Below are 22,344 nucleotides of genomic sequence, written 5' to 3'. Positions count from 1 at the left end.
TCTGCTCAGGGCATGATCCTGGAGTCCCAGGATCGAGTCCCATATCGGGCTCCCTGCTTCTCCCTCTGCCTATGTCTCTGCCTCTCTCTGTGTGTCTCATGAACAAAAAAATAAAATCCTCAAAAATAAAAAGAAAAATCCCTCCAACCTCTCATGTTACTTTAAAAAAAATAAATCTCAAAGTGTTTACTTTGTTGGTAAGATTTCAAAGACAATTATTGTTAGGAAAATATCTTAATTTCTTGTAAATTGGTAAAAATGATGAGCCCCTAAATTATAGATGAGAAAAGTGAGGCATAAGGAAAAAATAGACAAAGTTAAAATATTTTGAAAAGTATTTATACATGAGAGACACCTAACTCTGGGAAACGAACAGGGGTAGTAGAAAAGGAGGTGGGCAGGGGTTTGGGGTACTGGGTGATGGGCACTGAGGGAGGCACTTGGAGGGATGAACACTGGGTGTTATGCTATATGTTGGCAAATTGAACTCCAATTAAAAAATAAATATAAAAAATAATAATATAATGGGTTAAAAAAAAGAGAAGTAGTTATATAAAACTAGTATTTCTGTAACATAAAAGGTATAATAAATTAGGATTTACAGAATATGGCCTATTCATCTATCTGAAATGTATATTTGTTGTTTTTTTTTTTGTATATTTGTTTATACTAGAATGACTCTTTTGGAGTAAGAGCAGTTACATATCACCTCTTTTGGTATACTTCTGTGGTTTTAGTCTTTTTCCTTCAATGAGTATGTGTGATATATAAAAGATAGAAAATAAACTATGATATAAATTTAAAAAGAATGATTATAACTAATTTGGAATTTCATCTATTATTTTTTCCCAGTATAAGGAAGGATACTGTACAAGACAAAAAATTACCGACTGATATAGAGTGTTGGCATGTATATATTAGTTATTCTTATGCATTGCATTAAGAATGTATTACAGAGATTTTATAAAATGTACTCTATTGATCGACCAAGTCTTTTGGCTCAGTTGGATACATAAGATATGCATAAAACACATATGGAAATAGAGTTATCATAGCACAGGTTATCATAGCATAAGTTACAACTTAGCCAGAAAAATGTAACTTTTCCACTTGTACAATTATTTACTGACTTTTTTTTTTTAAATCAGTGAACTTTACTTAGGCTTTTGGAATTTAAAGATATGAGACCTCCATGTAATTTCTCAAAACTTAATTTGTAGATAGCAATTAAATTTATTGTCTTTAAATCAAAGTATTCTATAAAAATATAATCCAATTGAATGCTATTGAAAAGCTAGGCAGGGATCCCTGGGTGGCGCAGCGGTTTGGCGCCTGCCTTTGGCCCAGGGCGCGATCCTGGAGACCCGGGATCGAATCCCACGTCGGGCTCCCGGTGCATGGAGCCTGCTTCTCCCTCTGCCTGTGTCTCTGCCTCTCTCTCTCTCTCTGTGACTATCATAAAAAAAAAAAAAAAAAAAAAATCCCATATATTTCAAAAAAAAAAAAAAAAAGAAAAGCTAGGCAAAGAGAATACAATTCACAGAATAGTACATGAATCACTGTATTAAATAATATTGATTCATTATTCCAACCTAAGTTTGTAATCATCTCAAATCATAATCCTCTCTACTTTTTCTTTTTTCTTTCTCTTTTGATGGTACTTCCCAGAGAACTATTAAATAATATTGAGGTAGCTGAAGTGTCAAAATGTCCAACATGATTTAAGTAATTTATGTAACTGACTCCGATTTATTTGGAAAGTTATTAAATTATTCAAAAACATTCCTAAAATTGGCTTACTTCCAAAAGATTATATTGCCAGTCATGGTGATTCATTGGATCACTAGCTGATCAAGAATTCTGGAGTTAATAATTTCATGATCTTGAAATAGTTTGCCTAGTAAAACCGGGAAGAGGCATTGATAGAAAACTATCAGTGACCATTTTATTGAAATTTTTATCAATTTCATTGAAATTTGTACATCTACAGGGCTTTGTCAAAAATTTTAAAATGTTCTAAAATAAATATCATACCTAAAATCAAATATTTACTCTTATTTAAATTTTCTGTAAAGGCATCAAAATACTCAGTAATGGTAATTTTTGCTCAGTCTCATTTTTTTTCTTTCTACAATATTATTTTGCTATTCTTCTTAGAAATTATTATAGTCTCACTTTTATAATGACTATATTATTACTTTATAAACTGAACAAATGACTGAAGATTTAAAACTAAAATCTTTCCTCATCCGCATTACCCATCATTTTGAGGGATTGAAAGTGTCAGAATATAATAATATACATCAAATGAAAGATCTATGCCTGCTATGAATATTTACCTTTAAGGCTAGAACATCTTTTTAGAAATATGTTTTTAGCTACAAAGTTCATAATGAAGATGATTTTATTTTTTACAGGTGGGAAAACATGTCTGTACTAATAAGAGCAAATTAGAATAAAGCAGAAAATATCCTGTGCCAAAATTTGACATGTAGGCAAAGCAGATCTAGAAAAGTGTAATAAAAATAAGGTCTCAGTATTATTTTCTGACAGTTTAAAAAATCATAATAATAAAATTTGCATTTTGGATGCATAATATATTCCTGAAGTTATATAATATAAATTATTTTAAAAGTAACTTGATAAAAAATTAGGAAACATTGCATTAAGTTACATCTAAGTTTATTCTTATAGTTAATTATTATAGCTATCTTACTATAATTTTGAGTTCTTAAATGAACAGTGCATATCTTAGCATAGTAGCATCTTAAATACTGAATATTTTTTAAAAACTACACAGAAGTTTAATATGAAAAAGTAAAAACTAGACACATTTCTCTGAAGTATTGACTAACAGTATCCTGAAAATGTTGAATTTACACTAATTTTTTTTAGCTTAGTCCACTGTGGACTGTAATAACACACTGTAGCTATTTAATAATGATTTGGAAAATGTATGAATTAAGACAATGATTCAGAGATAATTATTTTCAAATTGGATTCAGACCAAATGGCATTAAGTAATTTTATAAACTCATGTTCATGCCTTCATTAATCATGTTATTTAAAATATATTTAGCAAGCACCAAATATGGACTCTGTTTTAAGAGGATGGCATTAAAAATTGAATAGAATATGGTGGTTTACTCTAAAAAAATAATCCAAATGTTACTGGGATGCAGATGTATTAGTTTTGTATGGCCACTATAACAAATTGCCATAAGCTTAGTGGCTTAAAACAATGCAAATTTATTTTCACACAAACCTAGAAGCCACATGTTTAAAATTAAGGTGTCACCAAGGCCGCATTCCCTCTGGAGACTCTAGAAGATAATCTGTTTCTTGATTCTAGCTTCTGCTGGATGGCAGCAATTTTCGGTTTATGGCTATTTCACTCCCAATTTATGCCTCCATTTTCACATCCCTCTGAATCTTGGTTTTATGTTGAAATAACACTCTATGGGAAGATGGAGAATACTTGAAATGATGGTGGTATTCTCTAATATAGGGCATACTAGAGGTAGATTAGTTTTAGGGGAAAAGATCAAGTTTCATTTGTTTATGTTGAAATAAAATTTATTTATGACATCTAGGAAGGTATTTTAAGTATGTAATTAGATATTTTGGCCTGGAGATAGAGGTATAAATATGTGGGTCTTCTGAGTACAGATATTAATTTAAAACATAAATACTTTGGTATTCTAAATTAAGATGAGACAGTGCAAGTAAAGTGACCCTAGGGCCAAACCTTGAGGATCAATTAATAGCTGAATAACAGAACATGAGTTTACAAAGAACAGAGAGGAGTATGGCAAAGAGAATTATGAAAGAAATATGGAAAATGAATTAGAGGAGATAATGGGATATATTGTTTAAAGGAAGAAGTAGCAAGGATTGTTTCTTTCTTAAGTAAAAAAATCTGGCTACACTAGGAAAAAAGAAAAAAAAGGCCTGTTCTCCTTTAAGTAAACAAGAGACATTTTAATAATTGCTTTCTAGCAATCAGCTTTTATTTGCCTTAATATAAGCTTTGAAGCAGTTATCTTAGTGTTCACTACCCTGTAATGATGTTAAGAGGTCAAGTGAGATTAGTAATTAGAATGTCCGTTGGATTTAGCAGTATGTATGGCATTGTTGTGATCACAACAAGCTATACCTGTGGGAGATGAAATCAAACCAAAGTACGGAATGGGAGATTGAGGAATAAGGATTGGAAGTACAAAGTCTAAAGCGTTTTTTGAGGAGGCTAGAAAGTCTATAATTGGAATGATCTATGAATTTATTGTGTATTGTATCGCTTCTAGTTTCTAATAACAAGGACAAATATGACCAAAATAAAAGTTAACCTGAAGAACCAAAATGAGAGACAGTGGCATGGTATACATAAAAAGGAAAGGGAAATGGGTAGTTCTTATAAAAGAAGAATGGAAGCCTCAGGACAGTATGTTATTTTGTCCTTAAAGAGGATGACTGACATTTCTCTATTAAAACTGCATGGTAAAAAAAAATAAAATAAAAATAAAATTGCACGGTAATATAATAACATATAGGCAGACATACATGTGTGTATGTTGGTATTGGTATTGAGAATACCAGGGGTGGGTGCCATTTTCTTTCGTTTGTTCATGTATACAAAGGGAGTGGGAAAAGGTAAGAAAATAAGTGGTATGCAGGAACAATAGAAAATGTGTGATGTAATGATTATTAAATAACATAAAATTTCAAAGTATTCTTGGTGGGGGCAGTTATGTAAGGTTTCTGTGTATGATGTGAGTTTTCCATAAGTGCTTTCTGCTCAAATATATATGACAACATAAGGATGCTTAGGTTTTTGTGAAATGGAGCTTTATCTAGACAGGAAAAAAGCCTTTGGTCAAGAGTATTATTCAAATGATTATGTGTTAACTCTATTACAGTACAAAGATAAATGTTGAAATATGAGTCCCGAGGTAAGTTGAGACAGAGTGAGGGAGACAATAAATAGAAGGTGAACAAGTGGATTGTATATACCTAAATAATATCTAAAAACATATAGAAATGTTTCCTATAGGATTTCATTGTGCTTAGTTTGGAAATAGCAAAGACTTTGTCTGGGTTTGTTGGACTCCTATTAGGAGCTCAGTGACCTAACACACTGCGAGGCATCTCAACCAAGCCTGATTTAGAAAACTCTAGTAGATGAAGTCCTATTCAGGATACAGTACAGTATTTACCAAAAGAAAGATAAAATGTAGTTCACATGTTTCCAAAAATTATCTAAATAATACTGAGAAAGCCTGGTAAGAAATTCTACTTACAGTAATTTGGACAAATTAAGTTAACTGAAAAAGCATCCAACTTCAGAACATCAAAAATGCTGGATAAAGTAAAATACACATCCCTTTTATCTAAACTTATAATAAAACAAGGGAAATAATGACAGACCAAAACCAGGATTCCAAAGTGGAAACATAATTTTGAGACCCTAATGGATATTAGATCCTTTGCCAAAACCCCAGCATTATGTTTTAATATTCGTACAGAAAAGATAGACTCTTCTTTTTTTTAATTTTTATTTATTTATGATAGTCACAGAGAGAGAAAGAGAGAGGGGCAGAGACACAGGCAGAGGGAGAAGCAGCCTCCATGCACCGGGAGCCCGACGTGGGATTTGATCCCGGGTCTCCAGGATCGCACCCTGGGCCAAAGGCAGGCGCCCAACCGCTGTGCCACCCGGGGATCCCGAAGGTAGACTCTTAACTATAGAGAACAAACTGATGGTTACCAGAGGGGAGGTGGGCGGGGGGACAGGTTAAATAGATGAGGTAAATCTGTTGTGATGAGCACTGGGTGTTGTATGTAAGTGTTGAATCACTAAATCGTACACCTGAAACTAATATTACACTGTATGTTAACTAAATGGAATTTAAATAAAAACTTAAAAAAAAAAGACAAGAGCTTAGATGTACTAATGTTAGAGACTACTTTATTAAGTATGAACCTGAATGAATAGAGCATCAATGAAAGAGTGGACAGGAAAATCTTGGCATCCTAGAAAAAAAAGGCTATCTTCTTAAACTCAGGTCTACATAGGAAAAAATAATAGTGAAAAGTTCTTTTACAAATCTGTGATTTTTATATTGCATTCACAATGGTGTAAGGTTTAATATTATACTACCTGAATGGTCTGGTTTAAAAATTAAATTAAAGTGGTCTCAGGTTGCCAATAAACACAGATGCTTAAATAATGCAAGAGCAAATCCTCTCTGGAAAAACAGATCTATTCAAGTCCTCATGATCCTTGACAATGATATCAACCGTGAGTTTACAATAAAACACTTTAAAACATGGAGAAACACGTTGATATAAATAGAAACAAAGGGAATGGAGTTTGCAAGTACTTCAGATATTGGAGTTTCCACATACAAATGTTAGAATACAAGAAAAATAATGTAAAAACACAAAGCAAACATTAATAATAAGAAAGCTAATATAGTTATATTAGTGTGAAATAATATAGATATCATGGCTAAAGGCCTAAAAGGGATGCAGAGCATTTTGCTTAATGATAAAGAGTTTAATGCAGTAAGAAATTGCATTTAAAGCATTGAAAACTGCTTCAGGGATCCCTGAGTGGCTCAGTGGTTTAGCATTTGCCTTCAGCCCAGGGTGTCATCCTGAGGTCCTGGGATCGAGTCCCACATCAGGCTCCCTGCATGGAGCCTGCTTCTCCCTCTACCTGTGTCTCTGCCTATCTGTCTGTGTATGTCTCTCATGAATAAATAAATAAAATCTTAAAAAACTTCTTCAATTTAAAACTTCAGTAAATCATAAAAATAATCTCAAGTTATGTAAGACTAAATTTTGCAGAAAGGTGGAAAAATGGACAAATACACTTGTATTTGCAGATTCAAAAATTTCTCTTGAGTAACTGATATATTAAACAGGCAGTTTAGTAAGGATAAAAGGATCATCTAAAGATGTATGCAAACATACTTACACAATAAACTGTAAAAACTTATTTCAAGCCCATCATATATTGACAATTAAAAATTGACTGCCAATTGAAAGGATACAGAACTAAAACCTTATATTAACTGTAATAAAACTAATTTGGAAATTCATTTAAAATTTATTGAAAACTTTCCATAGTAATGGGATTCAGTTGAATCTTTATTTAAATGTAAACATAGTTCATGTATATGAGAATCAAAGGACTGAAAGCCAATGATCAAAAGATCCAACCTAGTAATTTAGAAGGGAAGGCCAGCACAGCAAATTAAAGAAAATAAAAGAAAAAGATAAACATAATATCAGAATTATGTAGCCAGGGATCCCTGGGTGGCACAGTGGTTTGGCGCCTGCCTTTGGCCCAGGGTGCGATCCTGGAGACCCAGGATCGAATCCCACGTCGGGCTCCCGAGGTGCATGGAGCCTGCTTCTCCCTCTGCCTATGTCTCTGCCTCTCTCTCTCTCTCTCTCTCTCTCTCTCTGTGACTATCATAAATAAATAAAATTTTTTAAAAAAAGAATTATGTAGCCAAATATTGCTTCTTTGAATGTTCATTATTTTCGTGACTTGGATATACAGAAAAATAGAATGTATTAGAAAGCTCTAGGGAGACATAGGTACAAATGAAGGACAAATTAAGTGACAGATTGGAAGAAAAATAGAAACACAATTTTACCTATAAACTTAAAAATTTAAATTGTAACAGTCTAGTTATTATCAAACATATCAAGAAGAAACTCGAAAATTTAAATATTTCTATAATTTAGAATTTTATAATTGAAAAATCGATGTTCATATAGAACTTGAATCACTAGTTAAAAATTGTCATGAACAGCATCAAAGCAAAACTAGGTGACAGTGGTGTATACATGAGAATATTAAAATAGGAATAAGTGGAGGTCAGGCACTGAATAGCAAAAGGGAGTCTGGGTGGCACAGTCAGTTGAGCGTCCAACTCTTGGTTTTGGCTCAGGTCCTGATCTCGGGGTTGTGAGATCCAGCCTTACATCTGGCTCCATACTCAGCAGAGTCTGCTTGAGATTCTCTCCGTCTCCCTCTGCCTCTCCCCACCCTCTCTCTCTCTCTCTAAATAAATAAATCTTAAAAACAAAACAACAACAACAACACTGAACAGCAAGTCAATTGCATAATGTATCAACAGCTGTGAGGAAGAAGTAGTAGGAAGACAGATTTATGAAGGGCTTGATAACTAGAAAACATAGAGATTTCCAATAGGTGCTCACCTTCAAAGTGAAGGATCATAAATGCTTATGGAAATCTCAGCAGGACAGTTTGATAAGAGTAGCCCAAAATGTGGGGGGCTTGGTGGCTATAATTTCCAACACAAATACTTGCACTAAGAACAAATTCCTGGGAGTAAAATCAAAGAGAAAAGAAGAGGAACAGTAAGGGCAATTGAAAAAGAAAGTACAGATAAAAACAAAAGGGTAGAAAACAAGGCACATTTTAGAAATTTTTATAAAGACACATTTTTAAAAATTGCTTGTGATTACAACAGAAGAAGAAACATTAGAACCATGAAGCTAAGGGAAACTATCTTCCCCTCAATACTGATTATTCCCTTCTCAGAGTATAGATCTGGGGTTTGTCAGCTTACACACTATTGAGATTTTGGACCAGACAATTCTTTATTGTGGGAGGCAATCCTATGCATTGTAGGATTGGTAGCCATATCCTTGGTCTTACCCACTAGCTGCCAATGGCAATCCACCAGTTACGATAACCAGAAATGTCTGCAGACACTTCCAGATGCCCCTCAGTGATAAAATTATCACTATTGGAGAGATCATCTCACCTAAGCATTAGCGATAGAAAAGAGTTGTGGCTGAATGCCACACAAGTCATTGCCAGAACAAGAGGGAGAAAGAGAGTGAATGTCCTTATCCACAATGATGGCAAATGAGAAAAAAATGTGTCCACAAAACACATACTCAGAAGAACCAAAAGAAGTAAAAAAAAAAAAAAAAAAAGTTATGAACAAAAGCATAAATAACAATTAGGAAAATTTTAGAAATGAGTTATGACAAAAGGGTGATCTGAAACGGAAATTGACAAAGCATAGATAAAACTTTTTGAGAAAAGTTAAATGTAATGTAATGAGGGCCAAAGTAGAAGGAATACAAGAATGAGGAAACACCATGGGTGTGGACCCATGACCATCAGATCCACTGATGTATTACATATCACACCATCCAGAAGACTAGGGAATTTCTTTAGAGTTGATACTGCCATCTTTGGAAGAGCCAGGGAAACTTCATTGCAGCGTTGAAATGCAAAAGTGTATTTATAGATCAAACAGGGTATCCAATATCCTTTGCAATAGTCTGAAAATCTAACATTTAAAATGTAATAATAAAATTGAGGATTATTCTAAGGCAAAATTGCCAAGCAAAATGAAAAATCTTTTTTCCTTTAGCTTTTCCATCCATATTTACATTGACCATTTCCTGGATTATTATTATTTCAGCTTAGCTTCAATATTTCTTTAAACTCTAAATTTATTTATAGGTTACCAACTATCTATTAATCTGAATAATATTCATTATTATCTGTTTGCTGAGGGTGACAAAACTTAATAGTATGATGTGGTATGCTTTTAATATTTCCATTTAATGTATATTACTTTAGTGGAATTCTTCCAAAACTGTTAAGATAATTTTCTTAGCTAAGAAATTCTAATACTGATTGGATGGAGGTGCATACTGGAGGTTCAGTAGAGGTACTTGATGAAATTAAAAATCAAAGAGTAGAAATTGACACTTTTAAGCATTACCTTCCAACACTAGTCAGACTAAACACATACTAAATTATTAAATATTCTTCAAAATAAAGGGAAGATATTCCAATAGTCAGAGGAATGTATGTTTTAATGGAGACCTTTATTCTGATAAAATTCTACTCTCTATTGTGTGGTAAAAAGAGAATGCTATGTTCTTGGAAAGCATACAGATGCTGACAATAAAGAATACTTTTCTGGGATCCCTGGGTGGCGCAGCGGTTTGGCGCCTGCCTTTGGCCCAGGGCGCGATCCTGGAGATCCGGGATCGAATCCCATGTCAGGCTCCCGGTGCATGGAGCCTGCTTCTCCCTCTGCCTGTGTCTCTGCCTCTCTCTCTCTCACTGTGTGCCTATCATGAATAAATAAAAATTAAAAAAAAAAAGAATACTTTTCTAAAACTAGAAGGTATGTTGTAATAAAAACTGCATTATGGTGATAGGCAAAGAAGGATCATCTTTAGAAACTAAAATAGTGTATAAAAAATGTCAAAGTTTAGGGACATGGACTACAAATTTTAGTTAACAATTGTTAGATATGAAACAGCAAGATATGTATCAAACAAATAAGCCTCACATGTTTACAGATTTAGTATGCCAAGGCTATTCAGTGGCTTTAATGGTATCATTATATTAACTAGCTTATTAATCACTACTCATTTTTGAATATTTGAAATGAAATTCTGAAAAGAAATATTTTGTGTAAAAACGGTATCGTGAAATTGTCACGTGCCAATCGAGGAAAACTTGTTGAAGCATACACTTCTCTTGTGTAAACGGCGAGCTCCAAATCCCAGTTCAACTGGCTATAGTTTAGAAATCCAACTCTGCATCAGTGTATAACTTAAAAGAGATCTATGCGCCAAAGGGAACCATGCATTTTTCTAGGAGTCAAATCAAGGAATTATGACAGAGCAGAATAAGTTTATGTTATTTTTTAAGATTATATCTATTTATTAGAGAGAGAGAGAGAGAGAGGAAGAAGCAGGCTCTATGGAGGGAGCCTGACGTGGGACTCCATCCTGGGTCTCCAGGATCACACCCTGGGCGGAAGGCAGCGCTAAACCACTAAGCCACCGGGGCTGCCCTGTTATTTTTTATTTAAAGAGAAAAATCAGTAGTTTTCTAATAGATGCTTTCTTCCTGGGATAGCATGATGTCTTCTAGAATAGTTTCACTCCTCTAATGTATCAGCATTTTTAATGAAGCAAGTCATAACACTTCCAACATATTTTTACTTTTTAATGTTAGTCTTTTAATTTTTAAAAAATTAACACCAACATTTTTAAACATACTCTAAAAGAAATGTTAAAGGTTTCTCTAACATTCATTCGTAGTGAATTTTTGATATAATTTTCAACACCCGGTTTAAAGAAATGTATCTGAATTTGAAAAGGCAGTTGTGTTGAAGTCAAGGAAAGAGCAAAATTTTAAAATAGTTATACATTATGAATGTTTAAAATCACCTAGTTATTCCTTGTGAAATTGTTGGTTTTATTTTGGAAAAAATCTAAACTATGCTCAGTGTTAAATTTATATGAAGGAATAACATTTGAAAAACAAGTATTAATTATTTACTTGATGGTACATGATACTAAGCCCTTCTGGAAAATTAATACAAATCATGAGATACTTCTCACATAGGCATTAGAAGAAATTTGCTTGAAAATTGTCCAAGAGGAACTTAGTTATAATCTGTAAGGAAGACATTTATTAAAGATTCAGCTTGAACAGCTTTATATGAACTTCACAGAGGGCACTTGGCCCTTAAATCCTCAGATACTGTCAATGGCTTTGTCTGTTCTTGTGACTGACATGTCAGCTTTCATTTCTGAATCTCAAAATCCCTGATGAATCTATATTCTTTCTGGTTCCTGATATCTCAATCTCACTCAAAGATGATACAATATTTTGCACAATTTTTGGTATATAGACCTTTAAAAATTTAGGATGTATTTACCAATTTCTACTTCTACATTTATATTCCCTCCCTCCCCTTCCACCCCTCCCACCCTTCCTCTCTCTGTTTCCTCCCTCCCTTCCTTCCTTCCTTCCTTCCTTCCTTCCTTCCTTCCTTCCTTCCTTCCTTCCTTCCTTCCTTCCTTCCTTCCCTAAGAGCTGAGAAGAGAAAGCAGGCAGGTAAACAGTGGTATGTATTTTTAAATGTCACCTCCTACAACCTTTCCTGTTCACTGGCTTCTCTGCACTACTAATAGTGGATTCAGCATCAAAGGTGAAACCAAAAAATAGGCTGAATGTAGGACTAGAACTTTGCTCTCCTCTGCCTCAGGAAAAACACTTCAGCAAAGCCACAGATTAGATATCGTGTGCTAAGTGGCTATAGCAAGCAAAACACTGGGTGAATATCTAGGATAAACACAAAGTGTTAAGCATCCTTTGCTTTGAAGAACTTATATTTTGCATATACAAATTTTCAAAAAGGAAACAACTGAGTTATAAATAGACAATAATACATGGATGTGTGTGTATGTGTCCAGAAAGTAGGAAGAGCTTCAGGAATGGTGTAAATATGTTAAAATTATATAGAAGCAGGCTTGCATGGGATATATATACTTACCAAATACAGAATTTGAGTATCAACATATGCAATAACAACAGATTATAATATATGGAATAAAGTAAGATTCATAAGCCTATACTTAGATAAACAAATGAATGAATCAATGAGGGAAAAGAAAAAGTTCTTTCTTATTGTAGAATGCCAGCTAGTAAAATGTTTAAGAACTGGTGGAATTAGAGAACCACCAAGTGGCAACCAAAATAGTGACAGTTGACAAGGGAAAAATCATCAGTGGTTGCTAAAATTGTTGGATCAAAGTATGAGAGATAGAACTTTGTCTAGTTTCAGAGCATCTCCTCACAACACATTCATTAATTATAGACAAGAAATTAGTAACTTACTCGGAAAAAACCTGGCAGATGCCACCTTAACCCATGTGACCAAAATGAACATCACTGGTAATGGAAGAAGTCAAAATCTTGCATCACCTGATAAGATATAAAGAAAATACAGTTCTGATAAGATATATTGAGAAGAAAATACTTCTCGGGATCCCTGGGTGGCTCAGCGGTTTTAGCGCCTGCCTTTGGCCCAGGGTGTGATCCTGGAGTCCTGGGATCGAGTGCCACGTCGGGCTCCCAGCATGGAGCCTGCTTCTCCCTCCTCCTGTGTCTCTGCCTCTATCTCTCTCTCTATGTCTATCATAAATAAATAAATAAATATTAAAAAAAAGAAAATACTTCTCTGATATTCCTGTTAAAAATTCATAACTAGAATCTAAGCAGAGAGAGGGTAAGGAGAGACATCAGAAAAACCTAAACTGAAATAACAAAGTCAGAGCCTTATAGTCTTCAAAATATTAAGATTATGAAAAATATGAAAAGACTGAGGAATTGTTCTAGATTGAAGGTGGCTAAGGACAAATGCCAGTAAATACTAGGTATGATCTTGGATGGATCCTTTTGCTATAAAGTTCTTTATTGGATAAGAGGTAAAATTTGAATGGTGTTTATATATTAGGTGGTAATATGGTTATTAATATTATTTTCTGACTTATGGTTATGTGTAAATATATATTTAAATACTTTTAAAAAGTTTCTTTTCACAGGATAATAGAGATGAAGGTTCAGAGATATCTCATATGCCCTCCTCCCCTATTAATAACATCCCCTATCATAGTGATATGTTTGTTACAATTGATGAAGCTACATTGAAACATCATAATCAACAAGAATACATACTTTCCATGATAGTCCACTCTTGCTGTTGTACATTCTTTGGGTTTTGACATAGGTCCAATGACGTATACCATTATAGGGTATTTTTACTACCCTAGAATGCTCTGTATGCATTTATCCCTCCCTCCCTCCTAACCCCTGGAAATCATGGATCTTTTTTTTATTGTATCCATAGTCTTGCCTTTTCCAAAATGTCATATGGTTGGAATCATACAATATGGTGTTATTTTTAATAGGCTTCTTTCACCTGGTAATATGCATTCAAGATTCCTCCATATTTTTTCATACTTGATAGCTCATTTCTTTCTAATGCTGACTAAAGCTTCTATAAACATCAGTGTGCATATTCTTGTGTGGACAGAAGTTTTCAGCTCCTTTGGGTAAATACTAGTGACTGTGATTGCTAGGTCATATAGTAAGAGGATGTTTCATTTTCTAAGAAACTGTCAAACTGTCTCCCACAGTGGCTGTATAATTTTGCACGAATCACCAGTAATGAATAAGAGTCCCTATTATTCCACATCCTTACCAGCATTTGGTGGTATCAGTGTTTCAGATATTAGTCATTCTAAGATGTGTTCATTCTAAGATGTGTGTCATAGTATCTCTTTGTTTTAATTTGCATTTCCCTGAGGGCAAATGCAACATCTTTTCATATGCTCATTTGTCATCTGTGTATCTTTGGTGGGGTGTCAATGTCTTTGGCCCATTTATTAATCAGTTTGTTTTCTTATTGTTGGGATATTTCTGTAATTTAGGTAACACTCTTTTACCAGATATGTCTTTTGTAAATAGTTTCTCTCAGCCTGTATCTTGTCTTCTCATTATCTTGACCAGTGTCTTTCACAGAGAAGAAATTATTAAGTTTAATGAGGTTCAGTTTATCAATTCTTCCTTTCATGGATTGTGCCTTTGGTATTGTTTTCCATCTATGTTTAGCAGAGAGATTGGTCTGTAATTTTATTTTATTGCAATGTCTTTGTATGATTTTGTATTAGAACAATCCGGACCTTACAGAGCAAGTTAGGAAATATTTCCTCCACTTTTATCTCCTGGAAGAGTTTGTCAAGAAATTGGCATAATGTATTCCTTAAATGTTTGGGAAAATGTTATATATTGTACTTTTGGAAATGTCCTAGCTATTTGTGGATGTTTTAAGTCCCAGAATGTCATTTCTTCCCATTCTGTTGGTCAAGTAAACTGGTAATGTTGACTTAAATTTAAGTTTTCTTTGATATGCTGACTTTCTGCTGTGAAGAAGATAGACAAATAAAGGGTGAGATTGAAGCAATGATTTGCTATGGGGAGAATTATAATTAAAAATAAAATCTTCTCCCTATCCAAAAATCCTTTCCATAAAGGTAATAGCAAAAGAAAATACTTTTATTATTGAATAAGTACTTAAACCAGAATTTGATGCACATCACAGGAAATTCACTAAGAGATTGCAAAGACAGAAAGGAATCTCCCTCCCCTATGTAGGCAGGCATATGCAACCCATCACATACATGGTTTTCATGAAGAATAGCTAGTTCTTAGGTAAGAGGACCTGATAACACTATCTGTCGTGCAGTTTACACAAACTATGTGCTAATTAGGGTGCCCACCTATGTTAGCTTATTGAGTTTGTCCAGAGGAAAACCAAACTTCTCATATCTTTCTATGAGCTTGGCAACCTGGAGCAAGTTGCCTATTGAAATTAGGCTCCTAACTGACTCCCAGACTGAGAAATAGGATTCTGTCTTCCTTCATGTTTACATTTCAAAGTGATAGCTCCTGGGTTTTAAAGAACAACATTCTTGGTTCACAAAGCTCACAAAAATACCATTTTTATTTTTAAATAATTTATATGCATTTCACAGAAAGAAATTACTTACAATTTTAAGTTTTCTTATGTAAATACTCTTAGAAAAAGAAGGAGAATGGGATATCTTCCCCTACTTTCAAAAGATGATTAAGCCTCATTTTTAGTTTTTGTTTGTTCTTTCAGTTAATGATTGGCACAACCTCACAGGAAACTTTCTAATCCAGCCTGGTCCATAACATTTTTGTTATGGAGGCGACATCCACCATATGATTGAATTATTCTATATCTCTGCAAGTCATGATCCCCAAGTTTGAAACTCTTCCTCCAGCGGATTTATAGTTTCTATTAATTGTAACTATAGAGACTTAATTTTCTTCCATTCTGAAGTAGGTTTTTGGTTATTCTGTCTCTTATTTCAGAATTTTCTTCTGTACATTAGGCAAAGGTGGCTGGAACTTCTAATTATCCATGTATGATCTATTTCTAAGTTTCTTAAGTACCCTGCTTTTTCCTTTAAATTTACCCAAGCTTGTGTAAATTGTTGAAATCCCATAAATCTCTCTTGATCTGGCAGATATTAGATGGGCTTAATTCTTTCTTTATAAACTAAAGACTTCATGATTATTCATTCCCTAATTCAAAAACATTCATATTAATGTTCTTATGAAGTGTTTCAAAGTCATGGGAAACAACTATCATCTTTTGATGAGCTATGGAGAACAGTAGTGAAAAAAACAAATATACGAATTAAGGGAAAATAGTAAAAGTGAACTCTTCAGACATTTTAAATGTTATATGGTTGGTCTTTTACTTAAAAATGAAAAGAAGGACGCCTGGGTGGCTCAGCAGTTGAGCGCCTGCCTTTGGCTCAGGGCGTGATCCCGGAGTCCCACATCAGGCTCCCTTCATGGAGCCTGCTTCTCCCTCTGCCTGTCTCTGCCTCTCTCTCTCTCTCTCTCTCTCTCTCTGTATGTGTGTGTGTGTCTCTCATGAATGAATAAATAAAATCTTTTAAAAAATTAAAAGAGACTTATTGAGAAACTGCAAAATATATATGGGCATATCCAATATTATGAGACATATAAAGGTTTTAAATAGAACTATGTAGTGACGCTTCAATTAGTGTGTTCTCTGTAGAAAATGTCCTTTCAGAGTAAGTCAGCTGAATTAAAAAAAAATCTTCATAATTCTGATGAAGCAGACTGCTTTGCAGCTGCATGAAAAAAATATTTTAATCAGGAGCATCTATTTGTTATAGGACAATTGAAGAAAATATAGTCAACCCAAGGGAAATTTATGAAGTCTATCAAGTTTATTGTCCATGTACTATCTCTTCTTTCTTTCCTGCTATGAGATTGCTAACCTCAATTTCAAATAATGCCCTATGCTTTTCTCATTTTATATTTATCTATGAAAATTGGAGAAGACACTGATAAGTAGTTATTTATAGATTAAGACTGTTGTACACTGATTTAAACATCTTCAATTAAACAAGTCTTTAAATGTTAAATAATGGATTAAAGGATTTTGCTTTGCCTACTCCCCCCCTCCTCCTCACAGTCCTCCTACTCCTTCTCTTTCTCTCCCTCTTCCTTCTTGAAGGTATAATACTACTAAGATATGAGATGTTAGGATGGCAGATAGAAGGAAACCCTGAAGTTGTGGTTAATATTCTTAATTATAAAGTACACACATGTACACACATTCAAACAAAATGAGGTGAGCTTGCATGGTCATTCAAGTCAACTGATTAAGTACATATTATGCATATGTACTTGTAAAAGTATGTGCAAACAATTTACTTTTAGTGTGTTTATGTTTATGCTTGCTTATAAATATTCGGATATGTTTTGTATTATTTTTATATTGCTTTGGTAGCAAATTACAACGCACTTTGGCTTAAATCAACACAAATTTATTTTATAGTTCTACAAGCTAGAGGTCTAAAATGGGTCAGCAAGCAACCTTTCTTCTGGAGGCTCTAAGAAAGAATCCAGTTTGCCTTGCCTTTTTTTCTAGCTTTTAGAGGCTGCCTACATTTTTTGGCTCACTTTGACTTTTGTTCCCATGATATGTCTTCTTTCCCTCTACTTTTGTTATCACATTTCCTTCTCTATCTGTGACCTTCTTGATGGTCTTTTATAGGGACTCTTTTAATCACATGAGTCTATGTAGATAATTCAGGATAATTGCCCCATCTCAAGTTCCTTAACTTAATCACATCTGCAAAGTTCCTTTTGCCATGTAAGGGAATATATTCACAGGTTCTAGAGTTTAGGACATGGACACATTTGTGAGGCCAATTTTTTATCCTATGACAATTTTGAAAAAAAATAAAATTTTAAATAAAAATTGCATTAATAAAATCTATGTATCAACCAAAAACGAAGACAGTGTTATTTTATCATAATATACTCAGGATATGAGTATATATAATGGAATATTATATATAAAGATCCTTGGAATACCTCTTCACTTCCGTTCTTCTATTCTCTTCAGAATCATTCTCCAAACTGAATTTCACAAGTAAATTTCTAGCTTATAGTTAATGACCATTTTCAGCATAGTGTTGACATTTAATTTTTTATTTGGATGTAATAGAGATATGTAAATCTAAATACTGGAAGATGTCTATCAAAGACAATTACTTCTTTAGTGTAATTGAAATTGAGCTTTTTTTCTCCCTTAAACTTAGATGATAACATTAGGTTAATATCATTTTGTTATATTGTTAACATCAATGTGATTATAGAAAAGAAATATTAAAATTTAAATATTAAAAAAAGTAAATAAAAATGGCTGGACAATCACTTCATTTATTTAATATTTAGATTTTTACATATACCACTGCCTATGAATGGTTTTTCTAATTCAGATTTTAACTATCTTTTTAAAGGTAAATGCTATATGTTGATTAATATTATAATTGATATAACTTTACTATTTTGATTTATATAGTTTCTCATTGTTCCTCTTTATTGTTATGTTATGACTTGTTTTTTAATTACATTTTGTCCTTTCCAGGTTAATATTAGAGACATTTTCATCATTTTCCAAAATAACACTAAAATATCCATTTGACATATTTGAATTAGATTGCATCAAAATAATAATTTATTTTTTGAAGTATTAGCATAATAACATATCCAGGAAAAATCATTTGTCTCTCCATTTTGAAGTAAATTTCCTCCTTGAAAAAGTCACATTGTTCTTGGCTTGTTTTGCTATCATATAACATAATTAACATATTAATAGATTTTAGAGAGATATTGATGAAGGAGATGCAACATAACCATTGTTGTGTATGAAGATAACTAAGATAATAGAAGAGAAATATAGTTAACTTATAATTCAAGAAAAGCAATGAGCTGAATCTATATGTTAAAATATTACACTGTGACCTAGAAAAGTCAACACAGTGATTTACATACAGGAATATGCTACTAAATTTAAGCAGCAGAGCAAAAGGGCACTGGAAGAATGGGACAAAATAATTGCAGACTACATATCTGAAGGGGTGTTATTGCCCAAATGGAAAAAAAAAAGCCAAAAAAATTACTGGCAAGGATCTAGAGAAATTGAAACTCTTTGTACACCATTGGTTGTAAAATGGTGCGGCCTGTAATTATAGAAGTTCCTCAAAAAATTAAAAATAGAACTGCCATTTGACCCAGCATTCCTCGTTCTGGATATTTATCTAAAAAAATTGAAATGAGGATCTCAATGAGAGATACTTGCTCTCCCATAGTCATTGTGGCAGTATTCATAATCGCTGCCTTGTGGAAGCAACCTAAATATTCACCAAGGGGTGAATGGGTAAAGATAATGTGTTTTATACCTACATTAGAGTATTATTCAGCCTTAGAAAAAGAAGGAAATCTTATCATTTGCAACAACATGGGTGAATCTGGAGGTCATTATGCTAAGCAAAATAAGCCAGTCACACAAGGACAAACCCTGCATGATTCCACTCATATGTGGTATCTAAAGTTGTCAGTCATAAAAGCAGAAGATAAAGTGGTGGTTGCCAGGAGCTGAAGGGGAAGAAGATGGGAAATTGCTGTTCAATGGGTATAAAATTTCAGTTGTGGAAGGTAAAGAAGTTCTAGAGATCTACTCTACAACATCGTGGTTATATCTAACAATACTGTACTGTATAAAAACTTGTTAAAAGGCTAGAGCTCATGTGTTTTTTTTAACCACAAAAAGTGTCATTTAATTTGGCGACTATCTCAGATAGTGAAACATGATTAACATTGTGAATGACACACATAATGTAGTGTAGAATAGTAATAGATCTATCTCCAACACCATTATTATTTTCATAATTATTATGACTTGTATTACAAAAATAGATTCATAGTGCATTAAGGATACATATTTTATATATACATACCATTTAAAATATGTTTTTGCAATGATTAAAAGCTTTATGCTACCTATAATTTTTCTAATAGGTAAACATTTTATACTTTAGACACATGTGTTAAGTATTTGAATTTCAAACTGCTACAGAGAAAAAGTATAAAATTAATTTTCCTCACAAAGAAATAATGATAAAAAATTTGATTGAAGGCACTGAATTATGATGTCAAAAATAAGTAATCAAATCTAAAATGGTTATCATAAGTTTATAACTTTAGTATGTAATTTCACCTAGATATAACTGTTTGAAATGATATGTTTGGAAAATAAAGTAATAGAAAATATTTAAGTTGGAACATTGAAATGAGTAGAAGTATCTAAAAGAATTTGAAAGATGGTAACTTGAATATATTTATTTTTATATATAAAACTGAAGATAATGTATAGTTGGAATCCATAAAATAGGGGTGGTAAAAAGAATCCAAAATAATCTCTTACAATTAAAAGGAATATGTATTTATATGTTCTGAAACTATCTTACCTTATAACTACAGATCTTTTAATCTAAAGGGAAGTTTTCAAGACAATGACTTATTCTTAGACTCTGGAAAAGAAACCTAGAGCTATCTGCTAACATCTAATCTTAAATATTTAAAAATGAAGCAATTCATGTCAAACTCCTAAGAAAGAGATCCATATTTAATACATTATGAAATGCTAAGTTTCTAGAGTAAGCCCGCTATATTTTTATATATTCAAAACACATTGATATCAATAATGGAAATGTACTTTTTGTAAAATTTTCCTAAAACATCATAGCTAGCTGACTTATTAATCTTATAAAAACAAATTGTAGTCTTGTTGATTTTTTCTACTTTTTTATATTCTCTATTTCCTCGGTGTCCATCGAAAGATGAATGGATAAAGAAGATGTGGTTTATGTATACAATGGAATATTCCTCAGCCATTAGAAATGACAAATACTCACCATTTGCTTCAACGTGGATGGAACTGGAGGGTATTATGCTGAGTGAAGGTAAGTCAATTGGAGAAGGACAAACATTATATGTTCTCATTCATTTGGGGAATATAAATAATAGTGAAAGGGAATATAAGGGAAGGGAGAAGAAATGTGTGGGAAATATCAGAAAGGGAGACAAAACATAAAGACTCCTAACTCTGGGAAACGAACTAGGGGAGGTGGAAGGGGAGGAGGGCGGGGGGTGGGGGTGAATGGGTGACGGGCACTGAGGGGGCACTTGATGGGATGAGCACTGGGTGTTATTCTGTATGTTGGTAAATTGAACACTAATACAAAATAAATTTATTTAAAAAATTCTCTATTTCCTTCGTTTCTATGGTAATCTATCATTTTCTTCAGTCTGTTAATTTTGTGCTTAGTTTGTTCTTCATTTTCTAGTTACTTTAGGACTAAAAATACTTTAGTAGTGGAGTTACTTTCCTCCACAAATTTTCCTATTGGAATCAGGCTTTGCTCTCACCCAGGGTGTGGGAGCCTATCAACTGGTCCCTGGATTTCTCACATATAGAATTGCTCTATATATTGTTGAATGGGTGTGTCTGTGAGGGGAAAGAGATACCATCTTGCTTATGTCGCAGCCACTTATATTTTACAAGTGAGGAAAGTCAACTTCAGAACAGCCAGTGTACTTTGCCAGTACCACATAGCTGCAAAATGTCCAATACTTAACGAAACACCGGATTTCTCCCTGTTTTCTATGGAGTCTCTTATGATGTTAGGTTGGGCAAAACATCTTTTATTCTTTTGCCTACTTTATATGAGACTCTAAGATGGAATACCAATGTTAATAGTTTATTCTCTGGCCATGTGACAATAACAAATTTAATTGACCCCGGTGGAATTTGAGCTCACAATTTCTAATTATCTTTACGTTCTAATAAATAATAGTTTTTAAGTTTAGATTTGGGGAAACAAGGCCAATTCCTATTATTGGGAGGCTTTCTGTCAGTCTTTGAACATACGCTCTTAGCCAAGATTTAATAAGAACTTTTATACTTTGAGCTATAACTACAAAATCATTGATTTTGTATGATTAAAAAATCATTCTTATTTAGACTTTACAACTCGCACCTATAAAAGGCTGAAGAATGCTGCTCAGGTAAGGAAAAAGAATGTTTTCCTTTCTAATTTCATGTCCTTAACTTTTAAATTACACGTTCATACGTTTCATGGTTTACTTCATTAATAACATATTTAATTCCATTTTATTTTTCTTCTAAATATTTGATGTGTACTCTGACTGCATCTCTAAGTGCATCATTAGTGCTAGTGATAGAATTTGGAATCATGTCCATATATTTAGGGACCTAATGGGTAAGCAGAAATGTCTCTTCACTTGAAAACAGACCCTTTTTCATAACCTAATGTATGCTTGCAAATTTTATGGATGTAATGGTGTCTGTTTAGTTTGACAGATGATTTATTGAAATGAGACATGTAGAAAAAAAGAAATTAACAATGTCATGCATCAGTGAAATATGATGACCTTGATTAAATGACAAGCATTTTAAGGAATATATGCATGGATCATAGGTCATCTCTAATGTTTTCCAAACTGCAGCAAATTTGTATGGAGCTCCATTA

The 22,344-nt window shown here is 33.2% G+C and overlaps 1 long non-coding RNA gene across 5 annotated transcripts in view; it reads left to right on the top strand.

The window, feature by feature from the left end:
* The window catches only part of LOC140603729 (uncharacterized), a 208,132-nt gene that overhangs the window by 4,042 nt on the left and 181,746 nt on the right, over window positions 1-22,344 (top strand). For all 5 annotated transcript variants that reach the window (XR_012006709.1, XR_012006708.1, XR_012006705.1 and 2 more), the window contains exons 2-3: window positions 20,632-20,754; window positions 21,816-21,859. This is a non-coding gene — a long non-coding RNA (uncharacterized lncRNA). The remainder of the gene's footprint in view (window positions 1-20,631; window positions 20,755-21,815; window positions 21,860-22,344) is intronic.

The sequence above is a fragment of the Canis lupus genome, chromosome 14 (genome assembly GCF_048164855.1).
Source record: "Canis lupus baileyi chromosome 14, mCanLup2.hap1, whole genome shotgun sequence".
Taxonomy (NCBI): Eukaryota; Metazoa; Chordata; class Mammalia; order Carnivora; family Canidae; genus Canis; species Canis lupus.
Note: the sequence above shows the minus strand (reverse complement) of the source record. Positions and strands in the feature narration are given on the sequence as shown.